Raw genomic sequence first — 14,274 nt, 5'->3', positions numbered from 1 at the left:
GTCGCTTAACTATTAATAATCGACCTAATTATCTGATTTATTATATGTTTTAAACCTAGAGTGCATTTTTAACTTTATAATCGCTTTTAATTATTTTTACCGCCTTTTTGGATTTATGAAATTATTTCTTGAACAAGTTACGATTGTCGTACACTTGCCGTTTTGAAACACATTACAAACCACACTACATGAAATGCACCCGCGATTCGCGATATGTTTATTTTATTATTGTTAGAAGTTGTTACAATTAGGTTACATAAAATGCATACCCGAATATGGGACTTAAGTATCACGACTATGCCACGGGAACCGTACCCATAGTCACGATGATTTATTATAAACGCGCCTAAAGCAAACTACAAATGTTCAAAGTATTTTCCACACTAGTTTTGGTATTGACGTGAGGGCCATAGATTAGGGGATTCATTTGTGAATGGCACGCCTCAATTTATTTCAAAAAAAAATTATACTCAACCAAAGCAAACTACGAATGTTCATTTTAAAAAAAAACTAATTTGAGGTTCAATATAAGGCTACTAATTGCAAGTAAGCATTGGAAGATAAGCTAGGCTTTTAATTATTAAAAAGATTTGGGCCAGCAGAAGACCCATTGCATTATTAAGGACAGCGTTAAAACTAAAGGCTAGTGCCAACTGGGCTCAAAATTGAGCCCAAGAATGAGGATGAGGACACAAGCCTACCTGACTTTTACTTGGCAAATGAACGAGCCAATACCAGGCCCAGTTTTTTCTTTTTTAAGAGAAAAGGCCTTCAATGTTAAATTCATTTTTTCATTCTCTGAAAAGTAAACTTAGTGAATAAAGTGTTGAAGTTGCTTGGGCTCGAAATTGAGCCCAAAAGTGAAAGGAAAAATGGATCAGGTACACGTTGGGCCTGATTTAAATAAGCTGCCTCATCTGGGCCAACATCAGGCCCAACTATTTTAACAAGAGGACCTGCAATGTCTAGACCCTAGTGAGGCCTGATTCCCTTTATTTTTACATATAACAAAAAAGAACTACATAAATACTGGAACTACATAAAGGGCCTTCGACATTAAGGCCCAATTGGGGCTCAATATCCTCTGAATCACATGTAACACAAAACAATACAAAAATTCTGGAAAAATCAAAGGCTGACAAACCATATCATAAGTTTAACCTATTAATAGGCTATTAACAATAAAAGATTAAACCCTAAAATTATTCATGAATTAACTTAAACATACAAACGCTTTAACAATATTGAAATGCGAAATATTTCAAGTAAGTGTATCCAATAATCAAACATGGCCTACTTTGGACATGTCCAGTACATATCCAGTATTCTCAATAAACGACCAAAGGAACTACTATGATTACTTAGCATCTCAAAACAGTCAAAACATCACATGGAATAGCCAAACTATTTTGAACATTCATACTTACAGATATTTTAACTAAATTGTAGATTAGAACACTAGTTTCAGCATACTTAAACAAAGCTAAAAAGAAACTATAAAGCTAAATACATAGAATATATCATAGGCAAAGAAAAAGATCTGAAGTTCAATTTCAAAACAACATGTTACAACTTCACTTTTGTCCCTCAAAGTTCATGAGGTACCTCGATACAGCAAAGAACAGAGTATAGTAAGAACTTCAGCAAGAAATGAGTAGAAGACCACAGCAAATCACAGCAGTACACAGCTTCAGCTTAAACCAGACTCGAATCAGAAAACCAGAAATCCCAGAGAAAGTTTTCAATTTTTGCTAAAAATCAGAAGAAAATAAAATCAGGTATCAATGAAACAGTAGCTGAAGCCTTTTTGGAGTGTTTTTAGGGTTCGAAAATCTATCTCTAATGAATGAGAAGGGTCCTATTTATGGGCATCAAAATGCCATATGCTAAAACGGATAAGGGAATTATTCCTTTCAGCCTACAAAGAGCATCTTTCAACAGAATTGGACAGCTGGATACCCCTAATTGGTTTCAGTATTTTTGTACTGGCCAAATAGGGCCAGCTGCCCATATTCTAGAATCTTCTGACATGATCTTATCCCGTTTTCCTTTTGTCCACCCCTCAAATGACCCCTCTAAGTTTTCTTTTGTTCAATTAAACTTTATAAGTTCCTAGTAACTTAAAAATTAATGCAAATAGAAACAAGCAAGCCAATATCAATAGACAAATCAAACAGCAAACAAAGCTAGACAGTGTAATTAAATTTTAAACGTGTGAAAACTTAAAAATAAATCTAAACCCTAAAATGAACCCAGTTCATGATGAACTCCACAATGGCTTTTCAGACTAACAGGTTTGATGACTAGCATAGGCAAACAAGTTTAGACAAATAACAACAACACAAGACAACAGAATGAAATAAAAACTAACCCTAGGCTAATTAGGCAGACATTAATTAAACCAAACTATTGAAGAGTCAAACTAATTAGGCAATTTAGCCATACGAACAAATGATTCAGAACAGCAAAAAAACTAAATGAACATGAATTAACCCAAGTTAATAAACCCCTAAAAAAGACTGATTTGAACATGACCAAGTATTGAAGCAGGGACCACTCTCAAACAAAACAAACAGATTAACGAACTAAAAACAATTACTGACCCAAGCCTAAAAAGAAGAGAATGGAGAAAACAGTGGTGAGACCTTACCATTTATGGAATAAAAGAAACACAAGACGACATGAGATGTCCTTCTCCGCTCTAATTGACCAACAAAGGTCTTTTCCTTTCAAGGGGTCTGGCCTTGCATGGATTTTGACCGGATCGCCTTGAAAGAAAAGACTCATGAGATCCTAAGCCGCGAAGAAGGCATCAGAGAACAAGCCTTTGAACTCGAACACTGAGGAAATAGCGAACTCGAGAGCTTTTTTGAACAAACTTAACACCTCTTAGATTTGGAATTTCGGGATTTTTTGGGGTTGTTTGGGGAAATCAATAAGGGATTTGAGTTTAGGGCGTGTGGAGGTTATGGGGTGTGATTTTCAGTAGGTTTGGAGGTGTTTGGGTGAACTAGGGTTTGGGTTCCAGATCTGGAATTAACGAACTTGGGTGGTGATTTAGAGGAAATTGATAGTAGGATAGTGTAAAGGGGAGGCTGAGGATTGTTGAGGGTGAATTTGGGGTGATTTGGTGCTGCTCCGCTGCCGTAAGGCGATTTTCCAGCGGCGGAGAGAGGCGGAGCCGGCGTAGGGTGAGAGGGGCGCTAGGGTTTAGTTTTATTTAGGAGAGGGAGACGGAAATGAGATAGGTGTATGGGGTTTGGGGTGTGTCTCAGACAGTTATAAGGTTTTGAGGTATTAAGTTACGAGCCGTTGGATCAACTGAATCCAATGGCTGTGATGAAAGAACGTGGAAACGGGGTCGTTTTAGGGTGAGGGTGTTGGACCAGGTATATTTGGGTATTAGGCCTGGGTTTGAACGGGTATAAGAGCCATTTGGGCCATCTCATTTGGTCTCTTGGGTGGCCCAAATCAAAAACAAAATCAACCCTTTTTTCGTTGGTTTTTCTTTTTCTTTTTCTTTTATCTTTAATTTAAAATCCTAAACTAAATTAAGTAAATTCTAATTTTAAATCTATAAAATCAAACTAATTATCTACTTATAATAATTACAAAATTAGTTAATCCTAAATTAATGAAGAGGAAATTATTAATCTAAAATTAAAAGCTAAAATGTAAAATGAGCAATATTTTTTGTGATTTTATTTTAATAATGTAATTAATTAAACAATTAATCCTAAAAATAGGAACATAAAATCTAATATGCAATGCATGGTATTTTGGACATTTTTTATGATTTTAATAGAATTAAACGTGCACAAAATACAAACAATTAATAAAAATACTATAAAATCCTACAAAATTAAAAACCCATTTGGAAAAAATCTATTTTCTTTAATTTTGTAGGAGTATTTCTAATAGAGCAAAAATCACATGCTCACACACGAGATTTCTGTTGTGCAGTTGTTATTGTAGCACGAGGTTTCTGCTGTGTGGTTATTATTGTGGCAAGATATTTCTGCTGTGCGGTCATTATTTTTCCACGAGGTTTCTGCAGTGCGATGGTTATTGTTTGCACGATGTTTCTACTATGCAGTTATGATTCATTTTACGATTTGAGACTTCGAGGCGGTACCTCGGTGGGGGAGGGCTCTATTGTCATTTCCCCTTTTCTGTGCACTTATATTTGATTGTTGTTTTCCTTAGCATATTATTAATTATTTTCCTCCATGTTGCTCTATTTGCTCAGTTTTATGTAGCTAATCTTGTTGTGCTTGTCGTAACGCTCACTTCATTGTTGTCTTGATTACACAATATATTTTGTGGCGATCATTTCTTATGAGCCATTCATTGTTTTTACTCGTGTATGTTGACTTGGATTGTGGTAGAACACTTGCACAAACATACACGTAGATTAATCACCCATATCAGTTACGTAGATGAATCCTCACATTATTAATCATTACATGTTCTTGTCTATATGCCTTCTGTGTGAGAGTGGTTATCTCGGCACCTAAGTCATCCGTGTGGTTATGAATTGAAAGGTGGGCACAAGATGCCAAGTGATTAGGGTTCAAGAATTGGGACCCGCCAGCTATGATTATGAGGTTTGGTACCTCGTGGAAATGCTTAAAACAATCTGGTGTGAAAGTGGTTGTTCTTATTCAGTTGTAGTCGATTTTTCCTTTATTTGATTTCACAGATTTAAACTGTGTTCAGCTTACTCTATAGTGTTATTACCTGTTGTGTCTCGTTGCTAATTGTTGCTTTTAGTTCCTATTGCAATCACCGTATTATTATTGTCATTATGCCTAGCTTTGTAGAGATATCGTACTCTGCTAGTTCTACACCTATACATGTCCAGGTTAATTAGTCCAGTAGGTATCTTGATTGTACCTCGTCACTACTCTACTGAGGTTAGTCTTGATACTTACTGGATGCCGTTGTGGTGTACTCATACTACACTTCTGCATATTTTTGTGTAGATCCAAATATTTCGGAGTTGGACGATCGCTAGCTAGATGTACAGATCTTGCTGTTGAGACTCAAGGTAAACCTGATGCTGCGTTCGCGGGCCTCGGAGTCACCTTTTGATATTGTGCTTGCACTATTTTATCTTTATTTCGAAATAGTTGTCTTTGTAGGTTTTCTACCAAACTCAGTAGAGCTTATGATTTTTATTACCGATTTTGGGATTGTAAGTTTTGTATAGAGATTTCTAATTCGTATTTGACAATCGTTGGTTAAATACTGTTATTATTTTAGTAAAGGTTAGGCTTACCTAGTCCCTAAGACTAGGTGTTATCACGACATCCTACGAAGGTTTATTTGGGTCATGACAAAAGGTGAACGGAGGGAGTAGGTTTTTTCTGAATATGGCTATACAATGCCAATCCTTTTAGCAATGTATTTGCCAAAATAATTTATGGCTAATAATTTGTCAATTCCTCTTGTATGTTGTTACCAACGTTCAATTCCCCATTCTCAATTATATGACTTCAACAGGCCTGGGATATTACGCAAAAAGATATAGGATTTTTACCAACGTATACTCCATATGAAACTTATTTACCCTCTCTAATCAAGTTTTAACTTAATTACATGGTCATATACAATTTACCAATTATATCTTGATTATAGTTAAATGGCGAAGAGAGAGATTAATTTTTTATCAATTTGAATTTTGCCATGGCTAGAGTTTGGAGCTTTTTGGGCTTCCCCTTTTCTTGTGGTGTTTCGATGGCGGGCTAGCAGTAGATGTATATTAATTATTTAGTTGGATTATTCGAATTAAAATTGTCAATCAATAAATTTTTAGGCATTTGATTCTCCACCATTGACAGCTACTAAAAAGTTTCAAAACTTTAAATTCAAATTCAAATTTTCAAATAATTTTTTTTTTTTTGGTTGGGTGTTATTACTAACGATTAAGAATATTCTAGAATTTATATCTTGATTTTGAAGGTATTTGGTAAAGATTAAATTTGATTTGGCTAGATTTTAATATTGAAATTCGAGGAAGAAGCAGAAGAACACACCACATACTAAATACATACAAAAGACATAATATAAAATTTATATAAAAATTGTATTTAAATTATATGATGTTGTAATTGTATTTAACTAAATAAGAACGATGTATGAAAGTTGTAAATAAATTATAAATAAATTGTATACTGTATAATTAGATGTATAAAATTTATTTTTATATGTAAGAAATTTATTTTTATATGTATGTTATTGTAGATATATCAAATTTTGTACTAATTTGTATCGTATTGTACCATACATTATTCTTTTATTAAAAATAGGAAATTACGGCAAAGAGATAGAAGAAAAACTTGCAAGAATCCCCTTATAATGAATCCCCTAATTTAATGTACTAATAATGAATTGTATATAAATTGCAAGAAAAACTTGTTTAGTATGGATAATATACAAAAATTGAATAATTTTGGTAAATAAGCTTCAAATATTGAACAGGAAAAAAAATCCAACAAGATAAAATTGCAAAAATCCAATATGAAAAGAAAATTTTTTTTTGGCAAAGACGAAAAGAGAAATAAAATCAAATAAATTGAAACGAAAAGAGTAGTAATAACTTAACATAGATAAAAAGTACTAGTGCCAAATTCACATCTCTTAAACTTCTAGATAACTTATATATATCCTAATTAAGCATTTTAATAGTCAAATCACTTAATTGATTTTTTCAATTATTTTTTTCTTAAAACAAAAACCAAATAAAATTTAATTAACTTTTTAATATTCATATCTAAAACATAATCAAATCAAAAAAAGAATATTGATTATTTTATCAGTTTGATTCGACTTTTAATTTGGTTCATCTTTTCAACTTTTCTTGAATATCCTACTGCTCTAGAATCCATTTTAACAAGTTTTTGCTTTCAGTTGATTGGCTTTAAATTTTTTAAAATTTTTACGACTTTCCTATCACTAAGTTACTACAATTTTGATATTTTTCAGCTTATTCATGCTAGTATAATGTTATACATTAGTCAATTTCAAGTGATTTTTCTCTTTTAATTGTGTTTCTACTTTCAATTTATGTGAATATATTGGACTAAGCATGGACTTTTAAAAAATGGAGAAGATTTGTTAAACTTCTGGTATAAAATAAAGTACCTATATTTTGTGTATTTATAAATTATTAGATAAAGATAAATTATTTCCAAATAAGAAAAGAAGTTATTCTTTTTCGCATAGACTAAAAAAGTAATAAATTCTCATAAAATTATTACTACCTCCGGTCCGCAATAAATAATCAATTTGTTTTGAACACACCAAATGCAAAAATACTAAATTTAAACTACTAATCTTTGAAAATCAAATTAAATTTTTTCTTGATTATATAAAAGAATATTTATTTTTGACCAAAAAAAACGCAAATTGGACATATATCACGGATAAGAGGGAGTAGGTTAGATGTAGCAATGCACTCAGAGCCTAAATCCACCACGACCAAAGGCATATGACAACAATTACATGGTCTATAAATACAAAACCCACATATCATAATGGATGATATCACATGCTAAAAAGCTCGAGGCAAAAAGCTTTCCAAACAAAAAACATCTCAAAACGAAGCACTTGATCCTATAAAAGGATTAGAAAGCCACCGTCATCAGAACAAAAATCAATTTCATCCACAACCATAACTGGCTGTGTCCAAAGGTGTCCTAAGATTGATCTGTGTCATCATTTGATTTTTGGTGATTTAAGCAGTTGCAAATATACTTGAAACAGTTAGAAAATGTGCCACATTTAAAATAAAACAGCGAAACTACATTTAGTAAGCAGTATGTGATTCAGTTGCAATATAAGTATCATCACTTGAATAAACATCAGTCCAAGTGTTGGAATAAAAATTATTGCTTCATCACCATCATCAACAACAACAAAAAACACTTTTTAAAATTTAATAAATATGAAAAAGCATTCAGGAATGGCAATATTAAGTTAATGGTTCGATTCTGCCAGCAACTTCCTCACCGACATCAGAAGAGGGAGCTTTTTAATCCTCATTATGACCCCAAATTTCAAAGATCAATTAAGAGATAAATTATTTGTAATCAAATTAGTAAAAAAATCGTTGAAAATAAAATTAAAAAGAAGATCACTCAGTTCAGCGGGGTATTCGACACGCAAACTAACTCTAAAAAGAGAGAGCCTGCAATCCGGTCTGTTGAGCTTGAATATTACGGAGTCGTCATCGTGAACTTCTTTCAAACAAACTGGGAGGTAAAAAGAGTAAATTCAAAAAAAAAGGTAAAAAATAGAAAAAAAGAGAAATCTGAGGAAGAAATTGCTCAGTGGTGGCTAGTTTTTATTGGTTCGATTCTGCCAGCAATTTTCCTCAACTTTAATCAGAAGAGGGAGCTTGGAATCCTCATAGCAAATCTATCCTCCTCAAAAGAAATTGTTTTTATAAAACAAAATCTAGAAAGGATATGAAAATAAAATAGAAAAGATGTAAGAAGAGATCGCTCAGGGAAGAAGGAGATCGACATGCAAAGGCATAAAGCCCCTGGCAATCCGGTCTGTTGAGCTTGATCATTTACTGAGTCCTCATTGCGAGTTTTCCTTCAACATCAAAGTGTTATAAACAGAAATTAATGGAAATTACAGAGTTTTACAAAAGAGAGAAGAGAGGAGTTTGCTGCTGAGCACTGTATGTTGGATGTGGTAGGCGGTGAGTGTTAATTTATAGATGTTCTGCTAGGGTTTTTTGGTTAAGATACCTGAAGCTCTGCGGCTACCCTGTAATGAAATGACAGATTCATCCCTGGGCTGAACTTGTGAGTCCAATGAGCTTTTATGGGCCATGAATTTGAACTCTTTCCTGGTGAGCCTTCGAGTTATGGGCTACAAATTTTAACATAAAAATATCACGGTATAGCCAGTTTTCAGATTGGTCATTCAAAAATAGCCGGTGTTTACAAAGTTAATGAAAAATAGCCACTATTTTGCTGCAACAGAGACTGATCCAGCATAATATACTGGAATTCGGTGCACCTGTGTATGAACTCCAGCATATTATGTCAGACCGGTATACTTTGCTGACTCAAATATAATATACTGGAGACTGGAGCACCGGTACTCCAAACTCCAGTATATTATATTGGACAATTATACTTGCTGGAACTCCAGTATATTATGCTGGAGTTCTAGTGTACTTGTGTTGGAACTCCATCATATTATGCTGGAGTTCCAGCATACTTATCCTGGAACTCCAGTATAATATGTTGTTCAAGCATACTTATGCTGGAACTCCAGTATAATATACTGGCATATTTTCTGAATTTTGAACAGTGTTTTCGCTCAGATTTATCTTTACATGAAAAGTGGCTAAATTTCGATTACTTTTGAAACTCAGCTATTTTTGAACGACCAGTTGTAAATCTGGCTATTTTTGAATTTCTTCCTTCCTAATCCAATAAAAGTTGGATTTTTACATTCCTATATATTATTTGAAATCTTATTACCCTCTCTGCTCAAGTTTCAATTTAATTACATGGTCATATACAATTTACTAATTATATACAAATAAATTTTAAATGCGTATCCCTTTATATTAGGAATTGAATAAGGAATATCAGTTGTTTCCTTATTCTTTTATACTTGTCCACTCTCTCTCTTTGTGTTTCTCTCTGCTTTTTTCAATATACCCATCGTCTAGCTTTCTTTCCAGTAGTGTGATCTTAATAAAAGAATATGATTTCTGGCAGTGGAACTTTCACACTTAATTGGTTATTATAAAATTTAGAGTTCACAAAACAAAGATTGCAACTCAAAAGTGCGGATTACAAACATTGAAAAGAATTACTAAATTCAAGACGAAGATATTGTAGTAATTCATCAAATGGATTTCTTGATGTATAGAGTGTCCACCATTAAAAAGCTTTGAAGCTTTGAAATTAAAATTGGATTTTCAAAAATCATTATTTGTTTGGATTGGATGTTGTTGCAAACAATTGAGAATATTGTTTGGAGTTTATATATCAATTTTGAGGGTGTTTTGGTGAAGATTAGACTTGACTTTGGCTGAATTTCATATTGAAACTCGAAGAAGAAGAAGAAGAAAACAACGACGACGTGACATGTAATATACTTACGAAATTTGTAGTAAAGTTGTAGTAAAATTGTAGGTAAATTGTATTCTGTTGTAGTTAGATATATTTTTTTTATTTGAATATTGTATGAAAGTTAAAAAATAATTGTATTATGTATGAATCATTGTATAAAATTTGTATTTAAGTTATCAATACTATCTTTTTACATAAAGCTGTTGATATGTATCAAAATTATATTAAGAGAGTAAATTTTGATTGGAATTTTAGAGAGGAAGAAGCATACACCACATACAAAATAATTGTATCTACAATTTATATACAACTTTCATACATTATTTCTACCCAGTTAAATACAACTACAATATCATACAACTTAAATACAATTATTATAAATTGTAGATTAGTTGTAAATAAGTGTATACTGTATAATTAGTTGTAATTCAATATTACAAAATCAAATACAATGTGACTAATTCAATATTATAACCCAAGTTGCAATTGACTATAATATTATTGAGGGTAAAATTTGATTATGTAATTTGATCAAATAACTTGTGACTATAATTGTCAAAAATGTCGATAAATTCAAAATGTCTTTGTGCCAATTCTTAGTACTTGTACCGAGTATTGTCATTTGTCTAAGTAATAAGAAGCCCTACTTTCAAGTTGGTTACGTGATAGACCTGCAGGCTTTTGGTGTTAATGATGTAGTTTGATTTTCTTCGCGTTACGAAAAGTATTGCATGTTTAAGGAAATCAATTGTGTTAAGCCAATAGCATAATCAGATAAATATTATTCGTTGAAAGACATTTGCTAAAGAAGAATTTCGTGATGCTTAATTGTGTTAATATTGGAGTTAAATGCCAAGAGATGTTGTTATGTCAAATATCATCAGTTTCTCAAATTATACATGGAGAGACAACTAGATTTTATCATTATACAACTATTTTTTAACTTTCATGTAACATTCAAATAAAAAAATATATATATAACCACAACAGAATACAATTTACCTACAATTTTACTATAATTTTACTACAATTTCGTAAGTATATTGTATGTCATGTCTTCTTCTTCGAGTTTCAATCTGAAATTCAGCCAGAACCAAGTCTAATCTTCACCAAGCACCTTCAAAATTGAGATATGAACTCCAAATAATATTCCCAATTATTTGCAACAACACTCAATCCAAACAAATAATGATTTTTGAAAACCCAAATTCGAATTCAAAGTTTTATGATAGATTAGTGTTCGAATCTTCAATTACTACGCCCTGGAGGTTACTTCAATAGGTTGATTGGCAGAAGACAATTTTTAGGCTTACCTTATTGAGAGAGAAAACCGGTGAGAAAGAAAGATGAAGAAAGAAAGAAAAATTGATGAGAGATGCGGCAATGAGGAAAGAGGAAAGGAGAGAAAAAAGGAAAAGAATGTAACTAAATCCCCTAATTTTTTAGTCATACTGCCAAAAATAACCCAAAAAATTACAAATAATATACTACACTAAAAAAATATAGGTAAAAAGGAATTTATTTTTCCAATGGTATTATTGCGATTCATTGAAAACACATAGATGAAGCAATATGCGAAATTTGACGAAGTTTGAAGGTGAGTTAGGCCTCATTTGTTTGCACTTAATGGAGGTATGAATCTTAATCATCCAGATCTCAAATATTAAGTGTGTTTATTTTTTAAATCTAAATCTTAATTTTTCATATCTTAATCATTACATGTGTTTGACTTTTTTAATTTTGCAGTCACTTAATGGGTCTGAACGTGTCTTACTTCATTAAGATACTATTATTCACATTCATTACTAATCGCCGCTACCACCCACAATTATCAGCTACCAGCATGCACCGCACTCAACCACCACCACCGACTACCATCAAACTCAAACACCACCACCAACCACCATCATCCTCAACCATAGCCGTCACTACATTATCGACTACTATCAGCTTCAACCTCATCATTATGGACTACCACCACCCACCCCTCCCCCACACTATCAACCAATGCCACCACCATCATCCTTAATCACACACACCCACCTCAACTACCACCATTAACCACCCCACCACCATTGTCCACCATTATAAACTACTACTAATGTGACGATCCGGCCGGTTGTCTCATGAGTTACCACTCCGTTTTCCCCAGCTTCTTTATGCTTTGTTTATCCGTGTTATGTGATATCGAGTTGGTTGGATCGAATCCGAAATGATTTTGGTAAGGTTTGTGACACTTAGTCTATTTTGAGGAAGCTTAAGTTGGAAAAGTCAACCGGATATTGACTTATGTGTTAGAGGGCTCGGATGTGAGTTCTGATGGTTTGGTTAGCTTCGGAAGGTAATTTGGGACTTAGGAGCGTGATCGGAATGAGTTTTGGAGGTTCGGAGCAGATTTAGGCTTGAATTGGCGAAGTTGATATTTTGGCGATTTCCGGTTGGTAGTCGAGATTTTGATATAGGGGTCGGAATGGAATTATGAGAGTTGCAGTAGTTCCGTTGTGTCATTTGGGATGTGTGTGTAAAATTTCAGGTTATTCGGACGTGGTTTGGTTGGGTTTTTGATCAAAAGCGTAATTTAGAAGATTTTGAAATTCTTAGGTTTGAATCTGATGCGAATTTGGTGTTTCGATATTGTTTTGAGCGTTTCGAATGTTGGAACAAGTTTGAATGAGGTTATGGGATATATTAGCATGTTTTGTTGAGATCTTGGGGGCCTCGGGTGTCGGGTGGTCAATCGGACCATTTCATGAAGTTTGGAATTGCAGAAATCTGCTGCTCAGTGTTGCAGACAAATGCCCTTCGCGTTCGCGAGAGGGGAGACACGATCGCGAAAGGTTAGCTAGAGAAGGCTGAGGCTTTGGCCTTCACGTTCATGATGGAGTCTCCGCGTTCGCGAAGCTATGGGAAATGATTCATCGCGTTCGCGAGGTCTGTTCCGCGTTCGCATAGAGGAAATTGGCAGCTGGGTTTTGAGGTGTTTTGTTCATCGCGTTCGCGGGTGAGGGAGCATGTCCGCGAAGGGTCAAGGTGAGGAGTCATCGCATTCGCGATGGGCACTTCGTGTTCGCGTAGAGGATTTTTGGTCAAAGTCATTTTTGTGCTTCGCGAACGCGAGGCTTTGACTGCGCTCGCGAAGAAGGATTCAGACCTGGGCAAAATGTTTAAATACTCATCTTGTCCGCGAATTTGGGGTTTATTTCCTCCATTGTTGGTCGTTTTTGGAGCTTTTTGAAAGGGATTGAAGAGGGATTCAAGGGGACTCACTTGGAAGTAAGATTCTTGGACTTAAAACTCGATTCTAATGTGAATTCTACCTAAATAATCATTGAAATTAAGCCAAAAATCGAAGAACTAAGGCTTGAAAATTTACACCTTTGATTGAGGATTTGAAGGACCATTTGAGATCGGATTTCAAAACTTTTGATATATATGAACTCGTGGGGAGATAAGGAATCTATTGATGTAAAAATTATCGAATTTTGAGATGTGGTCCAGGGGGTCGGGTTTTAGTAATTTCGGGATTTGTGTCCTATTTTGATTATTTTCGCTTGGGCTTCGTTCCCTTCGCATATTTTGACATCCTCGTTCTGATTTTGGATAGATTCGATGCAAGTGGAGGCCGATTTGAGGGGCAAAGGCGTCGCGAGCTAGAGATTTGACCGGTTCGAGGTGAGTAATGAGTGTAAATAATATTCTAAGGGTATGAAACCCCGAACTTGCACATCGTCGCGCTATATTGTGGTGACGACACACTCGATGACGAGCGTGAGGTCGTGCACTACTGGGGATTGTGACTTAGTCCGTCTAAAATGACTATTTTACCGCGTATTTGACTGAAACCTATTTGTTGTTATCATGATTTGGGCTGAATGCCACATTTGGGCCTTGTGCCAACTATTTGAACCCTTCAGAAATTTTTACTGGTATTTTCTCACTGTTTTGACATTTACTTGAACCCAGTCATGTTATATTTCACTGTTTTTCATACTCAGCCATATTTACTCTATTTTAACACTTATATGATCTTTTAAATGATATTTTGGGCTGAGAATCATGTTTTACTATTGCCCGAGTGGCTCGTGAGGATTTTGACTAAGTAAGGCCGATGACCTATATTGTGAGGAAACATTTGATACTGATTATGAGGCTGAGGTCCTGAGATATG

General features: G+C 34.1%; 3 non-coding genes across 3 annotated transcripts; all 3 read right to left on the bottom strand.

The window, feature by feature from the left end:
- Positions 1 to 7,823: 7,823 nt before the first annotated feature.
- LOC142182434 (small nucleolar RNA snoR31) lies at positions 7,824 to 7,910 on the bottom strand. Its single transcript, XR_012711263.1, has one exon. It is a non-coding gene; the product is annotated as a small nucleolar RNA snoR31 (small nucleolar RNA).
- Positions 7,911 to 8,135: 225 nt separating this feature from the next.
- Positions 8,136 to 8,241, bottom strand: LOC142182421 (small nucleolar RNA Z107/R87). The gene has a single exon (XR_012711256.1). It is a non-coding gene; the product is annotated as a small nucleolar RNA Z107/R87 (small nucleolar RNA).
- An 85-nt stretch (positions 8,242 to 8,326) lies between these two features.
- LOC142182462 (small nucleolar RNA R30/Z108) lies at positions 8,327 to 8,424 on the bottom strand. The gene has a single exon (XR_012711281.1). It is a non-coding gene; the product is annotated as a small nucleolar RNA R30/Z108 (small nucleolar RNA).
- Between the last annotated feature and the right edge of the window lie 5,850 nt (positions 8,425 to 14,274).

The sequence above is a fragment of the Nicotiana tabacum genome, chromosome 6 (genome assembly GCF_000715075.1).
Source record: "Nicotiana tabacum cultivar K326 chromosome 6, ASM71507v2, whole genome shotgun sequence".
NCBI classification, from domain to species: Eukaryota; Viridiplantae; Streptophyta; class Magnoliopsida; order Solanales; family Solanaceae; genus Nicotiana; species Nicotiana tabacum.
The sequence above is the reverse complement of the archived record's forward strand: the minus strand, read 5'-3'. Positions and strand labels throughout refer to the sequence as shown.